Source organism: Balaenoptera acutorostrata, chromosome 2 (genome assembly GCF_949987535.1).
Source record: "Balaenoptera acutorostrata chromosome 2, mBalAcu1.1, whole genome shotgun sequence".
Classification (NCBI taxonomy): Eukaryota; Metazoa; Chordata; class Mammalia; order Artiodactyla; family Balaenopteridae; genus Balaenoptera; species Balaenoptera acutorostrata.
In genome coordinates, this window is record NC_080065.1 from 24,909,175 (window position 1) to 24,920,253 (window position 11,079).

An 11,079-nucleotide genomic window follows, 5' to 3' on the forward strand; every position below is an offset into this window, starting at 1 on the left:
ATCCCACTCCTGGGCATCTATCCAGAGAACAACATGGTCCAAAAGGATACATGAACTCCAGTGTTCATTGCAGCACTGTTTACAATAACCAAGACATGAAAGCAACTTAAATGTCCACTGACAGAGGAATGAATAAAGAAAAGATGTGGTACCTATATACAATGGAATATTATTCAGCCATTAAAAAAGAATGAAATAATGCCATTTGCAGCAACATGGATGGGCCTAGAGATTGTCATACTGAGTGAAGTAAGTCAGACAGAGAAGGACAAATATTGTATGATATCACTTGTATGTGGAATATAAAAAGAAATGATACAAATGAACTTATTTATAAAACAGAAACAGACTCACAGACTTAAATAATGAACTTATGGTTATGAGGGGGGAAAGGTTGGGGGAAGGGATAGTTAGGGAGTTTGGGATTGACATGTACACACTGCAATATTTAAAATGGATAACCAACAAGGACCTACCGTATAACACAGAGAACTCTGCTCAATATTACGTAACAACCTAAATGGGGAAAGAATTTGAAAAAGAATAGATACATGTATATATATAACTGAAATAATAAATAAATAAATAAATAAATAAACAAACAAACATTGTTGTAAACCACTGGGGGGAAAAATGTGGGCCTAAAAGTAGGGAAAAAAAGCATTTTGTTGGAGTTGTCATGGGCTGTGACAAACCATTAAATGATCATCACTATGATCATCATAAGTTAACCTAAGGTTAACTGCATCCATAGCTTCCCACTACAACTCATCACTATTAGCCCCCTCCACTAATAACATAATCCCAGCCAGCACTTGCCTGGCATTTCTAACTCCACTTGAGACTCATTATAGTCTCTTCTCTACAGATCATTATGGGTAAATTTTCACTGTAGCAAAATAATCAAACTCAAAAATGTGTATTCTTTTAATGAACAACTGAATGAACCTCACAGTTTGAGAGCTCTCTTATAACCATGGCCCAGGTCAAGAAATAGATGACCCACACTGCAGAAGCCACCCTAGTTTTACATCCCAACAAATACAAACTCCCTACTCCACGATAACCACCATCTTGCCTTCTAACATTATGTATTAGTTTTGTCTGGTTTAAAATACAAATATAACATGAATTATAAAATATGTATACTTTGTTTGTGTGACTTCTTTCCCCAGCATTATCTCATGAGAGTTATCCTTGCTGACTGTAAGTATATTTTGTTTATTTTCCATCATTACACTGTCAGTGAATATTTTGTCTGTTTCTAGATATTTGTCATTATAAATAATGCTGCTCTGAACATTCTTATAATATCTCAGTGTTCATGAACACTTATGTATACCTATTAGTAGAATTATCAATCTTGAGTGTATGTATTACTAAATTTACTAAAAAGTACCAAATGGTTTTCTGACATTGCTCTACTGATTTATAATCTCACAAGCAACATTTGGCAGCTCCAGTTGTCTCGCATCCAATACTTGTTATTTCAGGCCTTTAAGTTTTGTTAATTTTGGGGTGTTTTGTGGTGTCTCATATTTGTTTTAATTTGCATTAATGAAATCATGAGTTTCCATTGATTTGTGTTTAATTAACATTAATGCAATTTATAATAAAATGAGGCATCTTTTCAAATGTTTATTGTTCATTTGGATATGCTGTTTAATGAAGTGCCTGTGAAAACTTCTTGCTCATTTTTCTATTTTAATGTGTTTTTCCTATTGATTTGTAAAATATTTTCGTGTTTTCTGGAAAAAAGTCTCCTTTAAATTTTACTTTCGTATGTAGTTTTTGATGTTGTTAATGTTTAATGTTGTTAATTTTAATGTAATTTTATCAATATTTTGTTTATGTTGAGAATTGTTTGATTTCTGTTTAAAAAAATAGTTTTCTTCCACAAATTCATGGTAGCTATCCCCAATACTAACTTATGCTAACTTATTCTAATGATCACTATCAAGCCACCCCAATATTCAGTGGCTTCAAACAACGATATTTAATTTTTATTAACAAGTATGCAGAGGGTCAGGGTTGGCAAGGTGACACTGCTTCTCACTGCACATGTGTGATGCAGCTGTGTTGCCTCTGCTTCAGGCTTCAGCTCAGCTGGGATGGCCCTCCAAGTGCCTCTCATCCTCCTCTTAGAATTAGAGGGCTTGCTGGTGCATCTTCTTCTCTAGGCAGAGCAGAGTAGAAGATCAAACAGTCAAGTCTGCTAAGTGCCAAGCTTGCAAATGGCTTCTTGTCATTTCTGGATCATTTAATCAACAAAGCACGTCAAATGGTCACATCTGAAGTCAAGAGGGGACTACAGGTGAATGTACCTCACCTCTTTAGAAGGAGAAACGGCAGAAACATAATCCAAAAACTTGGGTTGATAATTAAATCTATTTCTTCAATTAGTGAAAGTATTCTCATATGTCATCTAATGTAATCTTCATTTTTTAACATTCCCTTTTAGATATAAATTCTACCTAAGTCCAATTTTTGTGAAAGGTTGAGGTATGTACCAGGTTTTACTTATTTACATTTCATATGGATATTCCAATTTAATAATTACCATTTATTGAAAAGACTGTCTTATGCTGCTTTGAAATGCCATTTTTGTAAATATTGGTCTACTGTTGGTCTCTTTATAATACATGTTCGGCTATATGTGTATACTTGTGACAAACCCACATTATTTCATTGTTATAGATTTAACGATATCTAGTAAAGTAAATCTTCTATTTTTTTTCTTCTTCAAGAATATTTTGACTCTTCTTGGAGTAATGTACTCCATATAAAATTTAGAATCAGACATTCAAAAGCTACCAAAAGAATTCAATAGGGTTTTGATTGGAATTGCATTGAATCAATAGATAAATTTGAGGAAAATTTAAATCTTCACGATGATGAGACTTACAATACTTTAAGCAACCATCCATTGATTTAGGTCTTCAATAATGTCTTACAGTAATGCTTTCTAATTTTCTGTGCAGAGTCTGGCATATCTTCTGTTAGATTCTTTACCTAGGCATTTGATATTTTTCATTCAGTTGTATTATATCATTTTTTAAAACTATGTTTTGTATCACTGACATATAGAAATGCATTGATTGCAATCAGTGGCCTTGTGACAATAAACTTTTTAGATCCACTTAAATCAAATAAAACTTACTTGAAAGTCTCTTTGCAGTTTTCAAAGAATAGATCATACTATCTTCCAGTAATTACAATTCTTTTAAATTTATTATACCTTCTCTATCTTCTTCACCTATTGCACTGGCTAAAACCACTAGTACAATGATGAATATTACTGCTCTCAGAGGGAAACCTGGCTATTATGTAAAGTATAAGTGAATTCAATTTACTTTCTGGCTCCGAATACTTTAATGTTTTCCTGTAACAGTTAAGATAAAATTTGAATAGTAATGAGACCCTCGTTACCTCTAACCTTTTCTTCTACATGTATCCCTTGATTATCTCACTTTAATTATATTTGAAGATTTGTTGTTTAATTACTTTTATTTATTTTACAAATATGAGCATAGTACTCTCCATGGGCAGTAAAAGTTTAATAGGTTCCTCTAACATGTTATGTTTTTTCACACCTAGATATCTAACAGTTGCTCTTTTTCTACTATTTTGTTTTAATTTTGAAATAGTTTGACTATTTTGCAGAAGAACTTGCAAAAATAGCACAAAGAGTTGAAGTGTACCAAAGGATAATATCTTATATAACTATAGGACATTGCAAACACAGGGAATTGATATTAGTATAGTACTATTATTTTGGCTACATAACTTATTTGGATTTCAGCAGTTTTTACATGCACTATTTTGGGGAGTGGTATGGATTTGGCTGGTGTATAGTTCTGCGAAGTTTTATCACATAAATAGAATATATTTGAATAACTATCACCACAATCAGTATATGGATTCCATCCATTACCACAAAGAAATTCCCTTACATAAGCTCTTAATTGTCAAACCCTTTCACCAACCCTAAACTTTGGCAAACACTTATCTGTGACCATCATCATCATAATTTTGTCTTTGAGAACGTTATCTATATGGAATAATTCAGCATATAACCCTTTGAAATAGACTTTTTCACTCAGCATAAAGCACTTGAAATCCACTAAGTTTTCGTGTGTATCAATAGTTTGCTCCTTTTTGTTCCTTAGTATTATTGCACCGTATGGCTGTACCAGAGCTAGTTTGTCCATTCACCATTAAAAGACATTTGGGCTGTTTTCAGTTCTTGGCTATTACACATGAAGCTGCTATTAACACCTGTGTACTGGCTTTTGTATGAACATTCTCCCAGTAATTTCACTTGTTTCTCAATCTCACTTCATTCATTCAGGTTTGTAATAAAATGAAAACTCCTTAACCAGACATTCGCTGATTTTATTTTCTACATTAACATTTCCACCCCAGTAATTCTCTACCACTTTACTGCTTTTGTATATTTTCCACATTGTATATTTGTATGTGTGTATATATACATGTGTATATATAAATTACTATATATATATTACTTTCTAACTCCTCCATTATAATGTAAGTCCTATTTGGGAAAGGACTTGTTTATCTTATTTATCTCTGATATGCTGGCATATTCTTGATATATATTATTCCTACAAATGTTTCAGTATTAAATGTTTTTTTAAATAACCACTTACTATTTCTTATTCTTTTATAACACATCTGTACTTTTACTCCACATATTTCAGTATTAGCTTCCATTTCCTACTGAGCCCTTGATCTTGGTATCACATACTTAAAATCAAAATATTTGCTTTATGTTCTTACAGATACCAAGAATTATCCTAACACTTTCTTCATATGTAGAGCATATACTTCTTGAATATCTGCTGTAATTCTAAACTCCAATTCCTAAATAAACATCATCAATGCATTTGATGGGTGACAATGTTGTCTTCAACTCCTCAACCGTGTAATGCAATTTTGGTGAAATGTTTTCCTTGTCAACATGTTAGCTTACCATCGCTTATGCAACCTGCTGTTTTTATTTTTCTTTTGGAGATTGTTATTAATAAATAATAGCAGCAATGTAGGCATTTAGAAATATATTCATGAAAAAATGAGGCATAACATAAAGTATACTCATAACATAAAGCATATTCATAAGACGACAGCTTTGATCATATTATTTTATAGAAGGCAGGCAGTAAATGATGGATGATAGACTATATGTGAGTAAAATTTCATTCATTCTGAAATAGCTATCACTAGTTTTAGTTCAACAAAGGTTATGCTAATTGTGAGGAAATACCATAAACATGTGACATGATGTTAATGTCTCAGCTTTCTCATTTCCTGTATGAGAATAAGAACAGAATGTTTTGGGTCAGTAAGCTCACTAGGATAGAGCATGGTCCTAATAACTCACAGGATGTTTTTTCTTTTAGCCACTTAAAGACAACTGAGATCCTGTGATGTAGGTAGAAAAAAATTGTATCTAAGACCATGCCTAAGCATTTCACTTTTAATAATACATAACCTCAAAAACAGAATCTTGCCAGAAACACACATACACACACACACACACATTTTATACAATGCAGAATGGTTGAAAAATTCTGAGAGCAAAGGTACAGATTTCTCCCTCTAATTACTTCCTAAGTAGCTTTCTCCTGAATAATTTGCCAGGTAGTTTTGGACTTTCACTTGGATGTACCATAAGTACCTTAGGGTCAACAAATTGAAATGACTATATATGTTAAGTGTTCCTTTAATAGATAGTCAAATGTAATCTTCATAACAATGTTTCAATATAGAAGACATGTCTCCCTTTACTATATCTGTGAACATAAATTTAGAGACTAACATCTCTAAAATTATTCCACTAGGAAAATTTGTAACTCGAATTCAATAATTTATTAATTTACATTTTTATTTGTTCATTCAATAAGTATTTATTGAGAAGTATTTATAGGCTAAGCATTCTTGTCATGTACAGTTAAGAACAGAAGATATAATCCCTAAAAACTCATCTCATATGTGTACACACACACACACAGAAAAAAGTTCCAGTGCAGAAGAACAATGCTGAGCTAATCCAAACATGAAAACTGATATGTCCACTGAATTTAGTAATATGGAAGTCAATGGTAAATTTATGGATAAAAATTTAGGTTCATTGATGTGTAATGATATGTCAATAAGAGTTGCGAAAGAGAAATCATGAGTACAGAACTTTAAAGAAATGAGCTAGTAGCAGAGTACAGGAGTATGGGGAGAAAAGAGATACTTTGTTATTGCCCTGTGTGTGTGTCATTTTGTTCTTTATTTTAATGGTAAAGACTAGAACTCACTCCAACATGTGGATGCAGTTGAACTGTAAATGCAAGGTGTTGAAAATACATTTAAGTGAGGATACAGGCATACCTGGGAAATATTATGGGTTTGGTTCCAGAACACCATGATAAAGCAAATATCATAATAAAGTGAATCACATGAATGTTTTGGTTTCCCAGTGTGCATAAAAGTTATTTTTACACTATCCAGTAGTCTAATAAGTGTGCAATAGCATTATGTCCAAAAAATGCACATGCCTTAATTTGAAAACACTTTATTGCTAAAATATGCTAACCATAATCTGAGCCTTTAGCAAGCTGTCATCTTTTTGCCAGTGGAAAGTGTTGCCTCAATGTTGATGGCTGTTGACTGTTCAGGGCGGTGGCTGCTGAAGGTTGGGATGGCTGTAGCAATTTCTTAAAATAAGATAACAATGAACTTTGCCACAACCCTTGACTCTTCCTTTCATGAAAGATTTCTCTGTAGCAGGCAATGCTGTTTGATAGCATTTTATTCACACTACAACTTCTTTCAAAACTGGAGTCAATCCTCTCAAAAACTGCCACTGCTTTCTCAACTAAGTTTATGTAATATTCTAAATCATTTGTTGTCATCTTAACAGTCTTCATGGCATCTTCATCACAAGTAGATTTCATCTCAAGAAACCACTTTCTTTGCTCATCCATAGGAAGCAACTCCTCAGCCGTTCAAGTTGTGTCATGAGATGGCAGCAATTCAGTTTCATCTTCAGGCTCCACTTCTAATCCTAGTTCTTTTGCTATTTCCACCACATCTGCAGTTACTTCCTTCACTGAAGTTTTGAATCCCTCAAAGTCAATCATGAGGTTTGGAATCAACTCCTTCCAAACTCCTGTTAATGTTGATGCTTTGAATTCTTCCCATGAATCACAAATGTTCTTAATGGTATCTAGAATGGTCACTCCTTTCATTAAGGTTTTCAATTGACTTTGCCCAGATCCGTCACAGGAATCACTATCTATGGCAGCCTTAGTCAAATTTACTCCTTGATCCATGGGCTGTAGAATGGATGTTGTGTTAGCAGGCATAAAAACAATGTTATCCTCCTTGTATCGACACATCTCCATCAGAACTCTTGGGTGGCCAGGTGCATTGTCAATGAGCACTAATATATTGCAAGAGATTATTTTTTCTGAGCAGGAGTTCTCAGCAGTGGGCTTAAAATATTCAGCAAACCATGTTATAAATAAAGGTACTGTCATCCAGGTTTTGTTGTTCCATTTATAGTCCAGAGGCAGAGTAGATTTAGTATAATTTACTAAGGGCCCTAGGATTTCTGGAATGATAAATGAGCACTAGCTTCAACTTAAAGACACCAACTGCAGTAATCCCTAATAAGAGAGTCAGCCGGTCCTTTGAAGCTTTGAAGCCAGGCACTGACTCCTCATCTCCAGCTATGAAAGTCATAGATGACATCTTTTTCCAATAGAAGACTATTTTGTCTACATTGAAAATCTTTTGTTTAGCATAGCCACCTTTTTAATTATCTTATCTAGATCTTCTAGATAACTTGCAGCAGCTTCTACATCAGCGCTTGCTACTTCACCTTGCACTTTGAAGTTATGGAGATGGCTTCTTTCCTTAAATCTCATGAACCAACCTCTGCTAGCTTCAAACTCTCAGCGTTCATAGAATTGAAGAGAGTTAGGGCTTTGCTCTGGATGAGGCTTTGGCTTAAGGAAATGTGGCTGGCCTGATCTTCTATCCGGACCACTAAAACATTCTCCATACCAGCAATAAGGCGGTTTCATTTTCCTATAATTTGTGTGTTCACTGGAGTAGTGTTACCGAGTCCAAGCTCACTCTGCTTGCTGCACGACAGGCCAATAAATCCGAGACGAGGTGTTGAGGCAAGGAATATGACTTTATTCGGAAAGCCAGCAGACCGAGAAGATGGTAGAGTAAAGTCTCAAAATAACCATCTTATCGGGGTTTGGATGCCAGTTTCTTTTATAGCACAGAGATGGGGAGGAGATGGGGAAGTAAAGTAAAAAGGCTATAAGTTTTGCAAATATCCCCTGAATGGTCAGCCTCAGGGAGGGGATGTGTTAAAAAAAATTCTTCTTTCCTGTAGTCATCTGCAGGTGGAACAGGGTCTGGATGTTTCCCTGAACAAAGGCACTTTGGTTTAACATTCAGGCAGAGGGGCAGGGTTCCCTGAGGCAGGCCATTATGTATAGACAGTATCTTTTTAGTGAACAAAAGCAGTGGAAAGCAAAGGTTAAAGTAAAAGAAACAGATCCAACATGTAGTCTGATTTGGCTCTTCCCTGTTACAGTAGCACTTTTAATTTCCTTCAGAAACATTTTCTTTGCATTCACAACTAGGCTAAATATTTGGTGCAAGAAGCCCAGCCTATCTCAGCTTTCAACATGCCTTCCTCACTAGGATTAAATATTTCTAGCTTTTGATTTAAAGTGCAAGAACTGCAACTCTTTCTTTCACTTGAACACTTAGAGTCCATTGTAGGATTATTAATTACCTAATTTTTTTTAATTACCTAATTTTAATATTATTATTTCTCAGGGAATAGGGAGGTCCAAATAGGAGGAACAACCAGTTGGTGGAGCAGGCAGAACACATGTAACATTTATCAATTGTTTGCCTTCTTATATGGGCATGGTTTGTGGTGCCCAAAAACAAGTATAATAGTAACCTCAAAGTTCACTGATTACAGATCACCATAACAAATCTAATAATAATGAAAAAGTTTGAAATATTGTGCGAATTACCAAAATGTTACATAGAGACACAAACTGAGCAGATGCTATTGGATAAATGGTGCCTATACACTTGCTGGACAGACGTTGCCACAAACCTCCAATGTGTGAAACATGCATTATCTGTGAAGAACAATAAAATGAAGCATAATAAAATGAGACATGTTTGAGATAAATTTGGTTAACACCGTAACACGCTTATTCTACTGAAATCCTAAGTCTCCCATTTAATCAATGCACTGAGAAAAAACTTACAAAATAATTTCCTTTTTCTGTATAGAAGTTATTCATCCACTCTTGAGTCTATTTTCATACATTTATTACCATAATAGAATTTTCTCAAAATAGGAAAAGCTAGATTTTTGTGAGCATAAATAATCCACTTAAACTTCATGTTTTGTAGTAGGTTATAACCATGTTTTTCTGTACATGAAAGACAATGTGAAGTTTATTAATATTAAATTTACTATTGATTGATGATTGGCAACCATGTATATTACAGTTGAAATGTTTAGAACTCTGAAAAACAACACAAAGTCCTAAAGAAGAAATACTTGTGGAGTGGTGAAGGCATCAAAGGAATATAGAATTTAAAGTCATGAAGCAAAGGAAAATTATTCCTGGAAACTGTAGCAAAATAAGATATGCCATAGTCCTGAAGGTAAAGAGCTAAATATCAGATCAAAGAAGGAAAATAGGGATGCAACTCTTAAAACCTGATAATTGTCTTATACTCAAATTACATAATTTAATGGGACTAAATCTTTGATTGATTATACTATTTCAATGCCTACTCTCAATGATGAAGGTCTTAGCTCCCCCTCAGCCTAAATGTACTTTATTACTTTATTAATTTATTTGACAAATTTACTAGTTCAACTCCTGTCAAGAACTCTGCAAAGTACTCTAGATACAGAGATGGCCATTTTATAAGGGGATTCAATAGTTAGGGGGGAACATGCAAATAAACTGCTAAGCTGTGATAAAATTTGCTCAGTTTAATTGCAGAGGCTACAAAATGTGCAATGGGAACAGAGGACTGAGCAATTATATACCTAGGAAACTGGGAAATGCTTTATTGAGAAGGTAGTATGTAGATGTCCCCTGAGGAATCCGTAAGAAAATCTTCACAGCTGTTAAGAGTGAGGAAGATGAATTTTCTAGGGAGAAGAGACAGTTTATTCAAAGGCACGGGACATGAGCTGGACAAGAAGCAGCAAGGATCGTAAGTTATCTTCTGTTGTACAATTTTAAAGTCCTCATCAGAGGAACTGGCATGCAACAAAGTGAACTACAATATGGTAAAACATGGATAATGTGCTCAGAGAGCTCATATACCTGTTGTGCGTTGGCTACATCTTCCTAATTTCTGTCTTTTTTATTTGGTGTCAATACCATCATTTATGTCCTACTGAGGACATCTTAACCAAAATATTATAGGCTGTCTCATAAAGAGACCACAAAGCCTTCATATATCATTGTTATGAGTCTTATTTGTTAAGATAATATATGTAAATCGAGCTCAAACAATGAACCTAGACTGTATTTCTATTTGAAGTGGATAACTCTATAATGCCATCCATCCATTCATTCATTCATTCACTCATATTTATTCCTTTTTTAAATTTAGTCACTCCTTCAATACACTTTTTTTTTTTCATTTACACTCTCCCAATGTATTATGCTGAGTCTGTGGATAAAGAAATTGACAAAACAGCCTTAGTCCCTACCTTACGAGATTAACATGTGAGAGGTGGTAGTGGGATGTGCATTAAATCGACCTTGACAAAATTAATTATTCAATTAAAATTGTATTGAGTGCTACAAAGGACACATACATGTTGTTTTTGGAAAGCATAAGTGGAGCTAAACTTTCTAAACAGGGAATATTTCCCAGAGGAAGACAAAATAAAGACTGATATTATCATAAAAGAATATGGTTCCTCCTGCAGCTGCTGTTATTAATATTTAGTTCAAACTAATTATCAGAGCATTTTATCTTCCATGTGCC

The 11,079-nt window shown here is 34.2% G+C and overlaps 1 pseudogene; it reads right to left on the reverse strand.

Annotated features, from left to right (window-relative positions):
- Positions 1–6,599: 6,599 nt before the first annotated feature.
- On the reverse strand, positions 6,600–8,812 carry LOC130707079 (tigger transposable element-derived protein 1-like; annotated as a pseudogene).
- Positions 8,813–11,079: the final 2,267 nt, after the last annotated feature.